At 40.1% G+C, this 12356-nt stretch overlaps 1 protein-coding gene across 1 annotated transcript in view; it reads left to right on the forward strand.

Annotated features, from left to right (window-relative positions):
• Positions 1 to 6510: 6510 nt before the first annotated feature.
• LOC107290330 (A-kinase anchor protein 2-like) overlaps positions 6511 to 12356 on the forward strand; it is a 74951-nt gene continuing 69105 nt past the window's right edge. The window contains exon 1 of the mRNA XM_015819202.1: positions 6511 to 6524. The gene's annotated coding sequence lies outside the window, so the exon portion shown is untranslated. The remainder of the gene's footprint in view (positions 6525 to 12356) is intronic.

Raw genomic sequence — 12356 nt, forward strand, 5'->3', positions numbered from 1 at the left:
TGAATGACTAATTTATTTCTGCAAATCCTAGTGTTCCCTTTTGCAAATTCCCAGCTGAGAACTATTTCAGAAGAAAAGACTAAAAGGAGGGGGAACTTCAATTTTCCATTGCAAGTTAATAAATGAAACCATCCAGGTTAAAAGGCATCCATTCTCCTTGAGAAATGAAGTTTAAAGAAGTAGTTTATTAATATAGTTGTTTTCCTTGATCAGACAGTTCAGATGTATGAAAAATTCACAATATAATATAAATATGATGAGCTTGCATGCTCCTTGGATTCAGAAGTTGGCATTTTCGCATATGGAATTTCACTAACTGACATTTAGCTATATTATTCTATAACTTTCATTAATTGGCTAATCGTAAAGGAAGTGTGTCAACTAGCAACCAGCCCTAATGTGTTAAGGCAGTGGTGGCGAACCTATGGCATGGGTGCCAGAGGCGGCACTCGGAGCCCTCTCTGTGGGCACATGTGCCGTTGCCCCAGCCTCGCCTCCCCCCACGACCCCCTCACCAGCAGCCCCCCTGGAGGAGAGTCGCCCCAGAGTGTAGCCCATACGGAGCAGCGCAGCCAAGGACATGGCAGCCAGGCAGCGTAGACAAGACTCTGCCCTCAGGCCCCATCCCGCACAGTTGATGCTGCAGGGCGCGGGCAGAGGGCGTGGCCACTATGGCGCTGCTGGACTGCCTGAGCGATCTGCAGTGGGCCCTGGAGGCGGTGAATGGCCCTGCGGGCAGGTGGGGTGGAGGATAGCGTGGGGCAGGGGCGGGGCAGGGGGCAGGGTGGGGGTGGGACCAGGTTTTGGGCACTCGGTCTCTAAAAGGTTCGCCATCACTGTGTTAGGGTATGATCCACTGAGGTTTAAAACTGTGTGGGCTGTAATCAAAGTTTAATTACTTCATTTTTGGGGTAGATACCTTCAAATTATATGAAAGTTATACAGTATTCAGGTTTCTAATATTGTAGCTATTTTGAATTTGAAAGACCACAGAAAACGTAACATCTCATTAAACAGCCATGCAGATAAAGGTTGGCTCAATGCACACTAATTAATGTTTGCACCAGGCATATCATGTGAACAGAATCTGTATCACATTTCTATCAAATTTCTGGTAATAGTCCAGATTGGAAGCAGTTAATCCAAAGAGCAAGTCTGTCAAAGCTCTGGCTAGTAAAATTGATTAAGAAGAGGGTTAAATTAGGAAAAGCAATGGGAAGCTCTAATCTAAATCTCGATTATAAAAGCAACTTTCTGGTTTGTGCCACTAGTTAACCCAATGTTGCATCGTGTATCAACAGGGAGCCTAAATCCCAAGGCTTAATGTACTTTCTTTGCTTTTGGCAAGTGATAGCTTCTTTAATAAACCATGACTAAATGAGTCATGATTTGACATCAGTCAGAAACCAATCAAAGTGTTTATATCTTAGTATCTCTGTTTGCCTTCTAACTTGGGGATACATGTTCTTCAGATATGAATCTGTAGTAAACAGATTGTCAATCATATATTCTCCTTCAATGACAGTATTAGCTTTATAACTGTATTTCTACTGCATTTCACTTGACTGAATCTATTTCAAGTCATTCAACCTGCATTGATTTAAAAGGCTAGTTGAAGCAGTCTTTTCCTTGTGTTTTAGCCACTTTAGTATCTAAAAGCAAAAAAACCCAACACCTTTTTAAAGGTGCTTCAGACCATTTTTGTTGTACTATTGCAGCTATTTTAAAATGTGAATTACAGTATAGCCAATGTACAGGTTGTATTAATATGTAACACTTGATTTCCTTGGTGGTTTATTAATACTTTCCTGTCTAATTAGTATTAATTGAATGCATCTCAAGAATAGGAAGTAGGAAAATTGGAACACCAAAATGTTATGTTGTATGCACCAAAAATAGCCTCATCCATATTTAGATTCATGGAAAGAGAATCTATTAAATTTGCAATGGTTAATATTAATCTATTAATATTCATCTATGTAATTAGGCTGCTGTTCCTGGTTTTAAAAAGGAGTTCTACTCTATAACATGCAAAGATTCCTTCCAGTTGACCTTAGTTCCTCTGATCTCCTTGACCCATCCACATAGTTTTTTGACAATAATACAGGTTTGTATTGCTTGTCTCTGGATTGTTCTTTTTTAAAATTTCCAGTCTGCTCTGTTGTACTAGTTTTCCTTGGATGTCTAAGCAGGCCTGAACCTGCTTAACGCCCAAACCCAGAAAAGCATAGCCAGATGTTGCCACATATGTAGACATTGCTTTAACAAAAATCATATTACATTCAGTGTAATGGTCCTTTATACATTTATGATCTATAAACTTCAGTGAATGGGTTTAAAAATAAGGAGTACAAAAGTCTGAATGCGTATACTATAATCTTTTGCAATAAAAGGATAAGAATCCCTTTGATAAGTGATGGGATTCCAAGCAAGAACTTGAAATTTCACACCCAGAGTTCTCCATTTTAAGAGATAAATGTTTAGGACAGGCTCAGAGGTTAATGCAATTCAGCTTGAAAGGAAGATATCTGCCATAACAATTTTGTAATTTGTCCATTTTAACAACACACGAGAATCCCATTACTAGAGGACATATAAAACCAACTCAGAATAATCACTTGCAGAAGAACTGGACACAATGACTCCTGTGATTGCTATTGAGGAATGTGAGGGCAATGTCTCAATACAGCCTACAAAATAAAATTAGCTGTGAACTAAAATATTTTGGGAACGTTCTTAGGGAAATTGTTTTGGTATGAACAGATTCATATGAGTCACTTCAGCCCATCTGCAATAAAGACTAAAAGCAGAGCTAATGACTTGGAAGAAGGATTTGAATGTAGAAGATTGAATCAACTTCTTGTCGTTTTCTCATATTGTTTTTGTGGTCAGAATGCCCTTTACTGTAATGTTTTAATTTATTTTTTTTAGAGAATAATGGCAGTTTTGCAATTGACTCTTCCCACTCCCAGAAATGTTTGTAACATGAATACTTCTCTTCTGACTCAATATTGCTTATACCAAACTAGGATAAAGACTAGATATGTCTATCAGTCAGATGTTCTCAATAAGGACACCCACGCAGTGCTACTGTCTCTCAAGGCTTACTTCCCTATCTTGTAAAGAATTTGGCTGGAGGGTAAGCAGCTTATTCCTCCTCTCATTTTAAAGTATTTCCATATTGATAAAGATCGTTGGTTTAAAGGAGCTAAGTTTTTAATCTATCAAACTTATTTTACTGTTATTGTACATTTTAACTACATTAATATCTAAGTCACATTACTGTTTCCAGAAAAGCATTAGATAAGTGTAATGAATTGATACATTCATTGCAGTGGTATTCATTTATTTCAATGTTTCTTAAACCCACCAGTTTTAAGATGTCTGGACTTCAACTCCCAGGCTTTTTTAATTTAAGAAGTCCACACATCTTCAAGTTGCCAAGCTTAAGAAACAATGATTTATCTGGTTTCCTGTTTTTCTACTGCTGTTAATGCTAGTATTCCCTATCTGCTTAATCTAGAAATAATTCCCACTAAATTCAATAGAATAGACACCTTAGAAAATAGACATTATTTAGACTACCCTGTAAGAATATAATAGCATTTAATAATAATATAATGATAAAGTATCTGGATAGCTGAATCAGTAACAGGCCTTATGTTATTCTCCAAATGTTTCTAAACTTCAGCTAGGAAGGAGAGAAATATTATGTGTGATTCTTTAGCAACACTTGGAAGGTTACATCATCCACCTTTAAATATTGAGATCTGCCTGCTGTTTGATACAGATAATCCTCGACTTACAATTATTCATTCAGTAACCATTTGAAATCACAAAAACACTGAAAAAAGTGACTGGTCCCACACTCACAACCATCACAGCATCCCCATGGTTACATAATCAAAATTTGGGCAGTTGGTAACCAGCATGTATGTACAATAGTTGAGCATCCCAGGATATGTGATCACCATTTGCGACCTTCCCAACTGGCTTCTGAAAAAAATCAATAAGGGAAACTGTATTTGCTTAATGACTGCATGATTCTCTTAACTGTAGTGATTTGCTTAACAACCATGGCAAAAGGGTTGTAAAATCAGGCATGATTCACTTAACAGCAGCCTTGATTAGCAACAGAAATTCTGGTCCCAATTCTAGTGTAAGTTGAGGACTACCTTACATAATACGACGTCAATTGGAAAAATAAAGGACAAGCTTACATTTGTTATTTCTGCTGAATAGCTTTTTCTTTTTCTGATTGGCCAGAGTTGTTATTGCTTTGTTCTTATATTTGCATGTTTTTTTTATTTGTAAGCCACCCATGTTAAAGAGCTAGGTAGCCCCTAAATGTAGATAAATAAATAACTAAATTAAATAAGTGATGCATTTGAACCTTGCTTCAACCTTATTTTTACAAGATAGATTCAGGGTTAGGCTTAACTTTCAGCCTAACAGTCATCTGCAATGTGAAGATAATACAATTCAGTCTTAGAAACTTTGTAACACAAAGTTACAAACACAATCAAGAGTTCCAGAAATATATCCTTCTAGAATTGTAGTGCCAGTGCTAGTAGCAAGTACTATTCAACAATAATATTTTAATATATCTTCTTTCCTTCCCTCCTTCCTGGAAAAATGATTCTTCTTTTGATTCTTCTTTTCCATTCTGGCAGCTTCCAGATGTGTTGGGATTACAGCTCCCAGAACTGATAATAGATATGTCCATGATACACAATCCATTGGGAAGTTCTCCTAGCAAGAGCACTTACAATCAAACCAGATTCCCTCTGGTATGCCTTAATTCTTTAGGTCATTTCAGTTGCATCAGTTAATTAAATAAATAGTGCCACTGGATTGTTCCTATTCCGGGCTGGCCCAATGGTGATGTTCAGTAATAGCCTTCCAGTCTAATGACCTTAGATTGGTTAATCTATAATTGCAGTAAGTTGGCAATATATGAATTTTACAAAAAGATCCTTGTAATAACCGTGGGGAAATCAATTAAAAATAAAGTTCTCCCTTAAGACATAGGGTCTGCCTTATACTTCATACTAATTCCTGTTTTCTCTGTCCCATTTGTGGTTTTCAAAGTAGTAATCTATCTATCATCTATCTATCTATCTATCTATCTATCTATCTATCTATCTATCTATCTATCTATCTATCTATCTATCTAATATCTAATACCTAATCTTATCTATCTATCTATCTATCTATCTATCTATCTATCTATCTATCTATCTATCTATCTATCTATCTATCTATCTATCTATCTAATATCTAATACCTAATCTTATCTATCTATCTATCTATCTATCTATCTATCTATCTATCTATCTATCTATCTATCTATCTATCTAATATCTAATACCTAATCTTATCTATCTATCTATCTATCTATCTATCTATCTATCTATCTATCTATCTATCTATCTATCTATCTATCTATCTATCTATCTATCTATCTAATACCTAATCTTATCTCTCTCTCTCTCTCTCTCTCTCTCTCTCTCTCTCTCTTCCTTCTATGTCACCTCAAAAAACAAAACTTAATTACACAGAATTGCAGCTTGAGTATATAATCTAGCTTTTTCCAAGCTGGAGATCTCCAAAGGCTTTGAAATGCAACTTCCACCACCCTCTACCCAGGTAAGCAACGAGGAGCGAGAAGGCTGGGAACGATGGCATTTCCCTACATTTCTTGTGGGCAGAAGGTGCACCTATACGGTTCCTTGAAAACACCTCCCAATATTTATTAGGGTGGCCTCTCTCCCCAGAAGACAGGTGCGCGCTGTTTAACAAACCCGTCAACTAAATCCCATCGATTCAATGGGGCCAGGATGAAACCTGGGCCCTTTTTGGCGCCCGTTCCCCAACTAGGGCGGGAGAAGCCGCCGCTCTTTTAGCGCCTCTAGAATGGATGTTGAGGTAACCTGAGGAGGCAGCCTCTTTTCAAACCCCCCCCCCGGCGCCCTTTTTAAACGCGTCCCGCAGGGCGGCGACAGGGACGCGAACGCAAAAGCGGCGCCCCAATTCCTCTGCGCCCTTTATCTTGCGTTCAATCGGCAGCAGAGGCGCGAGCCTATTGGGGCGCCAGGCAAGGAGCAGGAGAGCGGCAGCAACGTTGCAAACGAGCCGGAGAAAAAAAAGGGGGAAAAAAAAAGAGAGAGAGAGAAAGAGCGCAAGATTTCCAGCCGGCTACGGTGCTGCCGCGCGTGAATCCAATCCGCCGCCTCCTTCCCCTCGCCGACCGAGGCGAAGTGCCGCGTTGCAGCATCGCTTCCCAAAACAGATTCCCAGACTTGGAAGCAGCCCGCCACAGAGGAGGAGGAGGAGGAGGAGGAGGAAGGGGAAGGGAAAGGGAAGGCGAGCGCCGGCTGCTCCTGCTGCTGTTTCGCGCTCTCCGCCCCCTTCCCGCGCCTTGACGCAGAGACAGCCGAGCAAGAAACCGCGCCGTCCGGCTGAACCCAAAGGCAAAAGCGGGAGAGTGGCGGCGGCTGGAGCAACCAGAGGCGGAGAGCGAGGTAGCCGATCTTCTCCCCCCTCCACCCCACCCTACCCTACTCCAACCTTGGCGCCAAGGGCACCATTTCTCTCTCCCTCTGGGGCGGGCGAGAGTTGCGGGGCGAGAGGGGGCGTTTGCCCCGCGCTGTTGCCTCCATTCTTCTGTGCGGGCGGCGGGCGCTGTTTGCGTGGCGTGGGTGCGAGCGAAGGATCGCGGCTTGCCCAGAAAGAAAGAGAGGGAAGCCGCCGGCTGGGGGGTGGGCTGGGGGGGGGGAGAGAGAAGGCTGTTCTCCCACAACTGCTTTTTATGGCCGTCCCTTCCTTTCTTCCTTCCGAGCTTTAGGCAAAAAAAAAAGGGGGGGGGGAAAGGTTGAGAGCGTTTCTGAGTGGGCTGTTTTGAGGGGGGCTGCTCGAGGTGTCTTTCGGGGTGCCCCGAAGGGGAGGGTGTTTCGCTGCTCGAGGCACGGGGTCTTCCCGCTGCCTGCTTCTGACCCGCGAGTCTGGTTAGAACGTGTGTATGGAATGCGGTCGTTCCGTGTAGACCTACTCGGAAGGAACTCCGCCCCCTCCCCTTTGGGGGGGTCCGGTGGGACTTATTTCCGAGGAACTGTGTGGAGGATTGTAAGCTTAAATTTTAAGGCTGCCTTTGCGTTGCCAAACAAGCCAAGACCCTTGGCCTGAAATCACCACCACCACGTGTATTGCCCTAAGCTTGCCTGTTTGATTAAGGCAGTGGTTCTCAACCTTTTTAATGCCGCGACCCCAACCGGTCGTAAGTCGAGGACTAAACCGGTCGTAAGTCGAGGACTAAACCGGTTGTAAGTCGAGGACTAAACCGGTCGTAAGTCGAGGACTACCCAACCGGTCATAAGTTGAGGACTTTCCCTGCCCGGGAGCACTGCACATGCGTGGTTCCGCCCCCTGCGCCGGCCGAGGCGTAGCTGGCAAGCAGCAGAGACGGAGCAGGCCGACCACCAGCTGGCCCAGCCCAAGGGAGGTAAGGCACCCGCCGGAAAAGGGGGGAAAAATGGCAGACAAAAAAAATGGCGGACAGCCTTGCTTGGCGACCCCCATGAAATGGTCGATCGACCCCAAATGGGGTCCCGACCCACAGGTTGAGAACCACTGGATTAAGGAGAGGGAAAGGGCCGCGTTACTTGGCTGGGTGACCTTGATGGAGAGGTAATGACATACAAAACAATAAACTGTCATAAATATTCTAGAAAAGGATCGGGCTCTCCCCCTAAGCCCACTAGAAGGCTCACAGCAGTTTAAAGCCACTTTTGCAGGCATTCAAGGTTACTTGAATGCCTGCAAAAGTGGCTTTAAACTGCTGTGAGCCTTCTAGTGGGCTTTTGCAGAGGATGTAGGCTCTGGATGCCGTGAGGGGGACTGTAGAGATAATTCAGTGTTCGGTGGGACTGGGAAGCTGTGAATCAAACAAGTGCACAGATGTGGCTGATGCAGCCTTTCCCAGTAAATAACCGACTTGTCTGTTTCGTTCAGAATTTGCCGTAATGGAAGGCTATATGTTTCAGAGGCTTAGGAAGGTGAGTGAATCGTTAAGTGTTTTTATATGAGAATCGGAGGGTGAACATTGAATTGATGGTCCACCTTTTTAGACTTTGGAAGAGAGAACGCGGCAGGAATGTCAAAAGAGTTGTAAGCGCAATAGGTCATCTCTGCCGTGTGAAGGAGAAAGCGAAATGAAGGACAGAAACAGAAAGAAGGAACCATTTTTTTCCTGATATTTGAACGGATAATAGTATATTTGGGAGAGAAAATATTAATAAGTTATGCAGGAATGTAAATGGGAAGGTATTATTAAACATTGGAAAGGCATTTTTCCAGGTGTTTTTTTTTATCTTGCATGGTTACATGGTTTTCATTTCTTAACATCATCGTCATTTCTTATTTCTTTTCCTTAAGCAAAACATAACACATAACCTCTGTTCTTTCAGTACAACCTTGTTAGATATACTACTGTTCAAATTGTTAAGAAAGTCAGTTTTCCTTTTACATTCATTTCAAAAGATAGGACAAAATTGCAGGTGAGACTTGTTACATATGGGTACCTGCATCCTAGATTGAGGGTAATTCTTGAGAATGGAGAAGCAGAAGATAGATAACATCTCTTCTCAGGTTTTGCTTTTTAGAAGCAAGCAGTATTTTTTTCCCCTGTGGAATTTGCAAAAATTTCAAACCCTTATAAGGAGGGAAGCCAATAGGAAGGTCATCTGAAACGCAGAAATGATAGGGAGGAAGAAAGATGATAGATGTACCCAGTGCTTTTTTTGTAAAAAAAAAAAAAAAAGGTGCTGGAACTCACACACATTATGCAACCTACCTTGCCTACCCTACAAGGTTCCATCCAAAAAAGGTGCCAGAACTCCGTTCTGGGCGTTCTATGACAAAAAACGTCCTGGATGTACCCATTTTTCCCTCTAAATCATTGCTTTATTAAGGAAACAAACAGGGCTTTCATTTCACAGTATAGCTATAAATATGTTTTATTCTTGGGTTTTAGAAAGCAAATTAACTGCCCAGCAAATGGAAAGCCTCACAGATATCTCTGAATTCTACTGTTTGGATGCACATCTGGCAAATACAAAATTCTTTTCTTTTATTATGATTTTGTTATATTTTTGTACAACAAACTCTACCAAAGTTTGAAATTTCCCGTTGCTAACAAATTCAGATGAAAAACTATAAAGCTTTTCATTTTTGCTTTGTTGCCATTGAATTTTACCATGTAATATGTGTACTTATTACAGATAGTCCTTGACTTAGAATCATTTGTTTAGCGACTGTTCAGAGTTGCAACAACACTGAAAAAAGTGACTTACCACTTACTACATTCACAGCATCTCCACAGTCACATGATCAAAGTTTGGATCCTAAGCAACCAGCATGTATTTATCATGGTTGCAGCATCCTGGGGTCACATGGACTCCATTTGTGACCATCTCAGCCAGCTTCTAACAAGCAAAGCCAATGGGGGAAACCAGATTTGCTTAATGAGTGTGTGATTCACTTAATAACCGTGACAAAAAAAGTCACAAAATTGGGCATGACTCACTTAACAATCGCCTTGCTTAGCAATGGAAATTCTGGTTCTATTTGTGGTCATAAATTGAGAGCTATCTGTAAACCTCTTCAGGTCACAGGGACTTTTAGGTATGTGGTTATATATGTGGTTGTAGGTTTAAGAGTTCACAAAAGTCAAAGGTGTCAACTTTGCAACCTCAGGGAATTCAGTTAAGAAATTTAAGTAGCTGCTTAAATTTTGCAGTATGAGTATTGGAGAGAGTTAAATATATTCACAGTGGTCATGCACTGACACCTGAGTAGCATCACTGTACACAAACAATTTCTAAATGAATTGTAGATGCTTTTTAAAAAATACTCCCTATCGGAACAAGATACCAATAGTGTCAGTATTTTCTTTATGATACACTTAATTGAATAATTAGATTTCCAGAAATTTAGGCAGAGATGGCCTCAGAGTGAGAAGGGAATGAATGGATATATAAGATTGTTCAGTGGTAGGATAAGAGATTGTTGCCTTTATATTTAAAAATTTGTTTAGCATTTGACATTGTGACATAGTATAATCAGGACTCTAGCATTATCTCACTGCTTGGTCATATGAGTTGGTATTCATCCCTGGTGAATGTTCTACAGAGGCTTTTCTGCACTGTTTATTTCACTTTCACACTGTATTGTACTGACTACACAATGCTAATTCTACAGAAGCATTTGCTTTGTTGCTCAGTAAATCTGTTTGGGGGCAATGACATAGTCTTCAAAAAAGTTAAACTGTTCTCCTAAAATTAAATTGCTGCTGCACTGATGATATCATTCTATAACATACCCTAAAAGCAAGTCAGGGTATTAATTTTTTTTGCACTTTTCCAAGATTTTATTGTATTTTGATATTCAGAAAAATAGTATTTACTTAGAAATAGGACAATATTTATGAGAGTAGTTAGGACGCCTTTAGCCAAAGAAAGAAGAAATGGAGAAAACAGCACAGTTTACCATATTTTTATATTTACATAAATGTGTTCTTTCTTTTCACACTTTCTTAAATTTTTCACACGCCTTATTAGAAATAAGAAGCATCTCTATTTCAAAGCTGTTAACATTTTTTGATACAAGAATAAATTATTTATGTAATAAACCTGACAGGTAATTATCACTTTCACTCAAAACCATCAAATTGGGGTGTTAAAGGCAACTGTACTGTTGAGGCTTTGCAGAGAATTAAACTTCAGGAGGTTATGCTGCTTATTTTATCCTGAAAAAAAAATACTATTTATTTAATTATTATTTATTTAAGACTCTTTTCTAGGCTGCCTGACTCCAAAACAACAACAACAACAACAAACAAACCCTCTGGGATGGTTACAATATTTAAAATATGGGTTTAAAAACATTATTACTAAATTGTAACTAACTTAGGTCACTTGATTGTATTCAAAACAATATTTTCTTTTATTTATACTGTATATTTTTTTTAAAAAAGCGGAAGTTGCAATAAAATGTAATGCATGGGACAAATACTATACAGTAAAGCACATCTGTCTATCTGTCTGTCTGTCTATCTATCTATCTATCTATCTATCTATCTATCTAATTTATTCACCATCCATCTCACCTGAGTGACTCTGGGCACCTTACAACAAAAAACATACAATGGTGTAAAAAACACATAATTTAAACAGGGAGTTAAAACAGAATTAAAGCAAAGTTAAAAATTAAAACATTGGAAGCTAAAGAAGTGGAGGGAGAACCCTCAAGCCACTAACCAGGATCGCATATCACTCCTAGACCCCCTCACCCCATGCCATTGGAAGGCCAGAAGAATGGGAACATCTGGGGGTAAGATGTTACAAAGAGCAGGGGCGGTGTTAAAGAAGGCTCTTCCTAGATTGAGCCACTCAGAATTCTTTAACTGGCAGGATCCACAATATAACCTCCCTCTCTGCCTGGGTGGGATGATGTAATTGGAAGAAGACAGTTCCTCAGGTAACCTGCTTCCGTGTCAGGAAGAATCATGATTTAGAAAGCCTGTTCAAATGAAAAAGCCTGATGTGACTCCCTAAAACATTGATATTGGAAGTATTAAGAGGGAGCAGATAAGGCAATGCTGTTCTAGTTTACTAGCTACTTTTTGCTTACATAGTAAAGGGAAGAAGACCCTAAGGAGGGCCCATGAGAAGGCCAGTTAATATGAACAAGGCTAGTCCTTGTAGAATTCAAGGCTTGAGGACACTTTCCCTCCCATCTATGTTAGACTTTAGTTCCTACTAATGTCCCTAATTGGTTGATATAATGTTTTCAAAGAGAGAACCATAACTTTGATCTGTATTCACCAATAGAGTGGGAGTCAAAATAGTTCTGGTGAGATATAAGCCATGTGCTAGTTTTGATTAATTTTGGTCAGCAAGTCTTAAATTTTATCTCCACTTGACAGTAGTGCTTAGTCCAACCTGTCTCACACAGTAATTGAAGAAGATCCCGGCATATATTGTTTTTAGCTTCTAGAATGCAGATAATAAACGTAACAATAAATATATTGTTCAGAAAGCACCATGGGCAAAAGATCTGAATATTTTGGGCTGACTGATCATGTAGAATTGTTGATATTTTCCTCTTGTGGATGAATAGATGTAAATTCCATAGAACCTGGTAGGATTTTCCTCTGAATAAACATACTAAGACCTGGCTGCAGCATTTTTGCTTTGTAATTCCTATTGCAACAATGTGATTATAACTATAATGATGTATCGAATTATGCCAATTTCTTACATTGTTCTCATGAAACAAGAAATATATCATAATTAACA

This window comes from Protobothrops mucrosquamatus, unplaced genomic scaffold, assembly GCF_001527695.2.
Source record: "Protobothrops mucrosquamatus isolate PMUCROS unplaced genomic scaffold, P.Mucros_1.0 scaffold874, whole genome shotgun sequence".
Taxonomy (NCBI): domain Eukaryota; kingdom Metazoa; phylum Chordata; class Lepidosauria; order Squamata; family Viperidae; genus Protobothrops; species Protobothrops mucrosquamatus.